Source organism: Aotus nancymaae, unplaced genomic scaffold, assembly GCF_030222135.1.
Source record: "Aotus nancymaae isolate 86718 unplaced genomic scaffold, 86718_ANA_hifiasm-v0.15.2.pri h1tg000036l, whole genome shotgun sequence".
Lineage (NCBI taxonomy): Eukaryota > Metazoa > Chordata > Mammalia > Primates > Aotidae > Aotus > Aotus nancymaae.
Window position 1 is genome coordinate 55,620,336 of NW_026988450.1, and position 8,414 is coordinate 55,628,749.

General features: G+C 45.7%; 1 pseudogene; it reads left to right on the forward strand.

Annotated features, from left to right (window-relative positions):
• Positions 1-1,023: 1,023 nt before the first annotated feature.
• Positions 1,024-3,836, forward strand: LOC135278048 (protein jagunal homolog 1-like; annotated as a pseudogene).
• Positions 3,837-8,414: the final 4,578 nt, after the last annotated feature.

Sequence of the window (8,414 nt, forward strand, 5' to 3'; positions counted from 1 at the left end):
CTTTGTCTCTACAGATAACGTTTATTTGGAAATAATTTTTCTTTCATGGCCTTGATGTTTTTGAAGAGTACAGTCCAGCTCTTTTCTAGACTGTCCCTCCGTCTGGATTTATGTCATTTCTTTATGATGAGATTCAGTTAGCTGTTTTTGGCAGAAACATCATAGAAGCGATGCTGTGTCCTTAGTCTATTAAGAGGCACAAGATATCAGTTTATCTCATTGTTGATCAAATTAACTGACTATTTGGTTAAGGGGGACAAGCCAGATTTCCTCATTGAGAGGTTTCCTTTTTCTCTTTGCAATGATTAAATGTGAGAAACATTTTGAGAGGGAGTCTCACTCTGTACTCTGTCCCTCAGGGTGGAGGGCAGTGGCGCAATCTCGACTTACAGCAACCTCCACCTCCTGGGTTCAAGCGATTCTCCTGCCTCAGCCACCCGAGTAGCTGGGATTACGGGCACCCACCACCACACCCGGCTAATTTTTGTATTTTTAGTAGAGACGGGGTTTCACCATTTTGCCCAGGCTAGTCTCGAACTCCTGACCTCAAGTGACCCATCCACCTCGGCCTCCCAAAGTGTTGGGATTACAGGCGGGAGGCTGTGTGAATGATGTGTGCTCCAGGAACAGTCATAGAATGCTTCCAACCATCAGTTTACCCCTCTGTGAAGTGTGGACAATGGTGTCCTAAACATATTACAGCTTAAGAAAGTAGAAGTGTTCGAGCAGCCTCTTGGCGCCAGCGAAAACAAGCCAAAGCTGAGGATTAATTTCCTGCGGGCTTCACCTGAGGCGGGGCTGGGCGTGATGGGGCCGAGAGAACCAGGGCGCCCGCGCGGGGAAGAGTGATCACAGAGTCGGTCCTCCAGAGACAGAGAGGCCGGAAGTGCTCTTCGTCAAGCCGCGCGGTTTTTGGGTGGCTGCGCTGAGGCGGAGTGTATCGGGTCCGCTGGCTTCTTGGCGCTGTCGTTGCGGTAGCAGGCCCTCGTGAGGGGTTCGGGGGTTCTGGGCGGGCACAGTGGCGTCTCGGGCAGGCCCGCGAGCGGCCGGCACCGACGGCAGCGACTTTGAGCACCGGGAGCGCGTCGCCAAGCACTACCAGATGAGGTATGAAGTGAGGCGAGGAGCGCGGAGGCCTTCTCCCCTGCGGGAACCTGCGGGGCCTGGGGAACGACGCCGCCCGGCCTCAGGGTCTTGCTCCCCAGCCAGCCCCTGCGCACCTGCCAGGTCCCCTCCTCCCGTGACGGCTTCAGGCCTGTCCCCAATCCTGGAAAGCGCCATCGCCCCCGCGAGCTCCACCCCTTGATCCGCCCGGTGCCTTGAGGGGATCTAGCCCCGCGTGGGCTCCCAAGTCACGTCGATGCTGGCCCCGCTGTGTCACCTTTGAAACCGAATTTCTAATTTGAGCCTCAGCTTCCTCATCTGCAAAGGGAGAGAATAATCTACCTTTTAGGTTTTGGTGAAACAGTAATCAGTAATTCGTGTGAAGAAAGAAGCATAAGACCTACCACGTAATATATGGTAGGTGTTGTATTTTGGGCCGTTTGGGGGAATATAGACAGTAAAAGGCAGCCTTTCCTAAAGATGCCTTGCCTAAAATGAATTTTATAAACACTCCCATGTAAGGGGTATCTCTACATTCGATTACTAGTTCGACAAATATTACTGAGCTTCCAGCCATCATACACTGTTAGATACTAGGCTATAATGGGGGCAGAAGCAGACATGGTCTTTGTATGCATATACCTTCAATAAGCAGTTTTATTTAAAAAAAAACAAAAACAAAAACGAAAAAACTGTTCCCTGCCTTCATGGAGCTTGAAGTCTAGGGGTGACTGGGTTTTTTTTTTTTCCCACCTTTCCACATTTTCTACAGTAAATGTTTTTAAATAAAAATTTAAAAATTTTTACTTCCTTAAATCCATTTATCTCTCCCAGAATGTTCACATCTTTCTCTCCGAGTTTTGAAGAATGATAAGCTCTTTGAACGCTCATTTCCTTCACATCTCTAGGCTCCAGGGGAAGGGGGCCTCACAACTTAAGCAGGTGTTCTCATGCTAGCCCAGAGCAGAAACATTGCCCTTAGGGTTATGAGGAGGATACATTTGGGACCTGAGAGAATTAGAAGAATAAGATAAGTATGTACTTCCTTTAGATGAAAAATCTAGCTGGAGAAGTATGGGCAGGCTGAGTACCTTTCTTCTCTGCCAATACATTTTCCCTCCAGGCTTTAATCCTGTGGTGCAGTCAGAGTCATCTTGCTAAACACAGCTCTGAGTTACTCTTCTGCCATTTTGTTATATTGTTATATTTTTTTAATAGAGATGGGGTCTCATTTTGTTGCCAGGCTGGTCTCAGACTCCTGGGCTCAAGCAGTCCTGCCTCAGCCTCCCAAAGTGCTTGGATTACAGTTGTGAGCCACCATGCCTGGCCTATTCTGCCTTTAAACTAACTCTGTCATAGTCTTTGCGACTTCATTTCCCACTACTCCTCTCCTACAATGTATTCTTGCCACACGTAACCACTTGCTTTCCTGGAACACAAATACTTTTGCCTTTTTGCTTGTGTGCTCCTGCATGGAATGCCCATCTTCACTCATTCCTGAGCCTAGTTCAAATACCACCTGCCTCTAGATAGCCATTTCTGACATTCCATCCCAGTCAGAGTTGATTCCTCCTTCCTGTGTTCCCATATATCTTGGAACATATATTTACTAGAACTTTTTCACTTCATTTTCTAATTAGTTTTTTCCTCCTCTATTCTTTGTGCCCGGCTTCTAGGCTGTTTTATTCAAATTTGTATCCCAGTGTCCAGTACAGTTGCCTGGCATATAGTTGGTGGTGAGAAAAATTTGAAAGGTACTTCTCCCTCTGCTCTGCCCCACAGTGTGACCCTCAAGTATGAAATCAAGAAGCTGATCTACGTACATCTGGTCATATGGCTGCTGCTGGTTGCGAAGATGAGTGTGGGACACCTGAGGCTCTTGTCACATGATCAGGTGGCCATGTCCTATCAGTGGGAATACCCGTATTTGCTGAGCATTTTGCCCTCTCTTTTGGGCCTTCTCTCCTTTCCTTGCAACAACATTAGCTACCTGGTGCTCTCCATGATCAGCATGGGGCTCTTTTCCATCGCTCCTCTCATTTATGGCAGCATGGAGATGTTCCCTGCTGCACAGCAGCTCTACCGCCATGGCAAGGCCTACCATTTCCTCTTTGGTTTTTCTGCCGTCTCCATCATGTACCTGCTGTTGGTGTTGGGTGTTGGCAGTCCAAGTGCATGCCTGGCAGTTGTACTACAGCAAGAAGCTCCTAGACTCTTGGTTCACCAGCACACAGGAGAAGAAGCGTAAATGAAGCCCAATGGACTGCTCTTAGAGTTGAAGCCTGGACCTCTCATTGAACGAAGGCACAGGAATAGAGCAGTTCTAAAATCCCTTCTGGTGATTTTAGCAGCTGTGATGTTGGTACCTGGTGCAGACCAGGCCAAAGTTCTGGAAAGCTGTTGCAATCTGCTGAGGTGGCAAAACTAATTTACTCCTGGTTGGCTAGAACTGGGTGACCAACAGCTATGAAACAAACTTCAGCTATTTGAAGTTGGGGCGTTTTGAGGTTTTTCTTTAAGAATGAGCTTCATCCTTGCTTCCTTTCAGTCATTCTCCCCATTTCCAGCCATTACCCCTTAGCCACCAAGACTGAAGGAAATAGGGAATAAATCAAATTCTTCATCTGTAGGTCATGGGTCAGGAAGTGGTTGGGAAGCTGCTCCCGCTCCGGGCTGTGGTCTCTTCTGCAAACCATTTTAATGAAAAATCTCAATAAAGATGGCCCTGTCCACGCTGTGCCTTGTGTTTGGTGCTTGATAGAGTGTGAAAGGTGTGGCCTTAGACACTACAAGATGATGGATAAAAGCTGAGAAACCTAGCAGTGGCCATAGAAGTAGATTGAGCATGGGGAACCTAAGTCATAGTTCTAACCTACAGCTGATTGGTAAGAACTACCATGGGCCAGACATTTAATCTCTCCATCTATGAAATGGTCCATTCTCATTTATCTAGCTTAGGTTATGGGCTCTTCTTTTAGTTGGATATTCACATTTACCATTCAGTGTTAACTGGGTATCAGTTAATGAGTCTGCTACTGTATAATGGCAATCAAAAGAATTTTAAAGTACCTCTTTATGGGGAGTTTATAATCTAGTAGAAACTTGTTATTCATGTGAAACCTGTGAACATAATATCTAATGATGTGGAGCAAGTACATTAAAGACAGGGAGAGATCTGTGATTAAACTAAAGGTCCTTTCACACCTAAAATTGGGACACACAGTATTTATTGCATGGAAGGTATGTATCTCTTTGCACTTGATTTTATTGTGTCTGGCTGATGCCCAGACCTCTAATTGCGGAGCTCTGCCCTCTCCAGAGTCGTAGTCATTATTTTGTTCTATAAACATTATGTATGTACCTAGTGACTATTACTGAGTCGCTTTTTTTTTTAAGGCAGGATTTTATTTCCCTCATCCAGGCTGGAATGCAGTGGTGCCATCTCAGCTCACCACTACGTACCAGGTTCAAGAAATTCTGCCTTGGCCTCTCAAAGTCCTTGGATTACAGTCGTGACCATCGTGCCTGGCTGACAGTACTTGCAACTGTAAAACCTCTTCCTCTAGATGTCATAATTATCATCTCAAAATCAGTATGTCCCAAACAGACCTTCGCCTTTCTGCCTCATACCCATTCCTCTTCCTGCATCCCTGTATTCGAGTGAGTATACCAAGAGTACAGCTCTGGATCATCTGTTCCATGGTCATTAAGTCCCTACTATGATCTGTGGTACAACTTAAATGCCTTAAGCTCTGAGATTTCCAGTGGTCCCAATCCATCAGTCCTGCATTATTTCCTAATACTTCCAGTCTCACACTGTCTTAGTAAACTAAACCTCTTAGGGATCCCCATGTAGGTTTCATGGTTTCCCAGTTTCCTTTGCTTAAAGATTTCCCTTGTCTGTTTTTACATTGCTTTATTAATTATCCCTTCAGACCCAGTTAATATGTTAATTCTTGAGCTTTCTGGTTCCTTCAAGGAACGTGAATTCTGAGTTCGTTTTTTTTATTTTATTTTTTTGAGACAGAGTCTCCCTCCTGTCACCCAGGCTGGAGTGCAGTGGCGTGATCTCAGCCCAGTGCAACCTCTCCCAGGTTCAAGCAATTCTCCTACTTCAGCCTCCTGAGTAGCTGGGTCTGCAGGAACGTGCCACCACACCTGGCTAATTTTTGTATTTTTCGTAGAGATGGGGTTTTACCATGATAGCCAGGACGGTCTTTATCTCCTGATGCCGTGATCTGCCCGCCTCATGATTACAGGCATGAGCCACCATACCCAGCTTTTGAGTTCTTATTTTACTGATTTTAGGTACTGCACAAGAGGTGTGAAAAACACATGCAATTCTTTTTAATTTTTTTTTTTTTTTTTTTTGAGACAGAGTCTTGTTCTGTTCCCCAGGCTGAAGTGCAGTGGGGTGATCAGGGCTCACTGCAACTTTCCCTCCCATTTCAAGTGATTCTCCTGCCTCAGCCTCCTGAATAGTTGGGAGTGGCACCATGCCTGCCTGATTTTTGTATTCTTAGTAGAGACAGGACTTTACCATGTTGGCCAGGCCGGTCTTGAACTCCTGACCTCAGGTGATCTTCCTGCCTCATCCTCCCAGAGTGCTGGAATTACAGGCCGGAGTCACTGTGCCTGGCCTCACATGCATTCTTGACAGAATTATTGTAAACTAAAGTCAGGGTGTATTTCATAGAGGATAAAACCAAACTGAAGTAGAGATGAAATTTGGAGAGCAGAAGTAGATGGAAATGTATGGATAATGGAGTCAGTATGTGCACCAGCCACAGATTGCTCATTTTTAAAGAATTGGGATGCAGATAGTTTGAAATTTCTTTGGTTACTGGAATGGTAATTTTTTTTTTTTTTTTTTGAAGACGGAGTTTCACTCTTGTTGCCCAGGCTAGAGTGCAATGGCACAATCTTAACTCACTACAGCCTCCACCTCCCGGATTCAAGCCATTCTCCTGCCTCAGCCTCCCAAGCAGCTGGGATTACAGGCATGTGCCACCATGCCTGGCTAATTTTTTGTATTTTTAGTAGAGATGGAGTTTCTCCATGTTGATCAGGCTGGTCTTGAACTCCTGACCTCAGATGATCTGCCTACCTCAGCCTCTCAAAGTGCTGGGATTACAGGCGTGAGCCACCGTGCCCAGCTGGAATGGTACTTTATGGACTTAGAGTACTGTCAAAGACCTATTATGAAAATTATTGTCGACAATGCAAACCACCCAAAATCATTTGGTTTATGTTAGTTTTCTGCTTCTTAGGTTGTTGGAATTCTCCTTTTACTATTACTTTTTCCTGCCTCATGGTTGTAGTGTTCCCTGAAGCAAACAAGATTCCCTTATTGGATCTTGATTTAGTAGAAAGAACATTATTTGAATCAGAAGACATGTTCAAGTACCAATGCAACTACCAATCATAGTACTAAAATCAGGCCTCCGTATTTCACAGATTGTTTTAAAGATCATATAAGGTGGCTGAGTGCAGTGACTCATACCTGTAATCACAGCACTTTGAGAGGCTGAGGCAGGCTAATCACCTGAGGTTAGGAATTTGAGACCAGTCGGGCCAACATGGTGAAACTCTGTCTCCACTAAAAATACAAATATTAGCTGGGCATGGTGGTAGGTGCCTGTAATTCCAGCTGTCTCTGGAAGGTGAGGCAGGAGAATTGCTTGAACCCAGGAGGCAGCAGTTGCAGTGAGCCAAGATCGTGCCACTGCACTCCAGCCTGGGCGACAGAGCAAGATTCTGTCTAAAAAAAAAAAAAAGATCAAATAAGGTGAAATATTGTGAAAGTGCTTTATGAACTGTGTAGTATTATACAAATGTGAAAGATGGTTATTTATTTCCCGATATTTATAGGACTAGAGAATATAGGAGGTGAAGGGACTATTAGAGATCATCAAGGCAATGTGGTATAGTAGAATGAACAGTTTCCTTTTATTTTTGAGACACACTCTGTCACCCAGGCTGTGCAGTGGCACAATCTCAGCTCACTGCAATGTCTGCTCACACCCAGCAAATTTTTGTAGAGAAGAGGTTTCACCATGTTGGCCAGGCTGGTCTGGAACTGCTGGCCTCATCCACCCATCTCATCCTCCCAAAGTGCTGTGATTACAGGCATGAGCCACTGTGCCCGGCCAACAGTTTCTGATGTTAGACTGACAACATAGGTGTGAATTCCAGCCAGACATTTTACTGACTTTTGCCTTGAGCAAGATACGTGAGCCTCTGTTTTTGATCTGACACATGGGCATCATTTTAGCTACCCCTAGGGTTGTTTTGAGGCTTAGATAGATAATGTGTATGAACAGGCTAGTACATAGTTGGGGTTTAATAAGTAACAATGCCTTCCCTTGATGAGCAGTGTTGGCTACCTCACTAAGACTGGGGAGTCTGTACCTCTCAGCAATAATTTCTTGCCTCAGAATTCTGGAGGTTGGCTGGGGATGGTGGCTCACACCTGTAATTCCAGCACTTTGGGAAGCCAAGGCAGGTGGATCACCTGAGGTTGGGGGTTCAAGACCAGCCTGACCAACAGGGAGAAACCCTGTCTCTACCAAAAATACAAAAATTACCCGGGCATGGTGACACATGCCTGTAATCGCAGGTACTCAGGTAGCAGAGGCAGGAGAATCGCTTGAACCCAGGAGGCAGAGGTTGCAGTGAGCCGAGATCGTGCCATTGCACTCCATCCTAGGTGACAGAGCGAGACTCTGTCTCAAAAAAAAAAAAAGTTTCTGGAAGTTGATCCTTCTGGAAGAGCAGATATAAAGAAGGGATACTTGCCCACTCTTGGTTTACATCGATCTAATTGGTGGGCCTTCCTGCCCAGGGTTCCCTGTCGGTGAACAGAGTTGTCCCAGCAGACATTAGAAATTGGCCATTACAGAAAGAACCTGGAGCTACTGTTCCATGGTCTGACCAGAGTTCATGCACAGATAAGGCTGTGACAAGAAAAACAGCTGCCCAAGGTCCCCACAGTGCATTCTATCCTAAGCGTGTGCAGGGGCCTGCCAGGACTTCCTGAGCTCCCAACTTGGTCCCTAAGTAAAGGCTATTAAGCATGAAGTGTTGTTCAGCTCATTTTGACAAAAACTACAGCTGAGTCAGGCCTTACCACCTGCCAATAAGACAGGGCCCTACAACACACCTTTGTTGCCTTTACTCCAATTGGCCACCTCTTGTTCCAGCCACAGTTACTCCTCCCTTATTGACACTTGCCAAACAATCCCAACTCTCCTACAAATCTAACCACTGGTAACTCATGATTATAAGATCTACTTTCCTTTCTTTCCAAC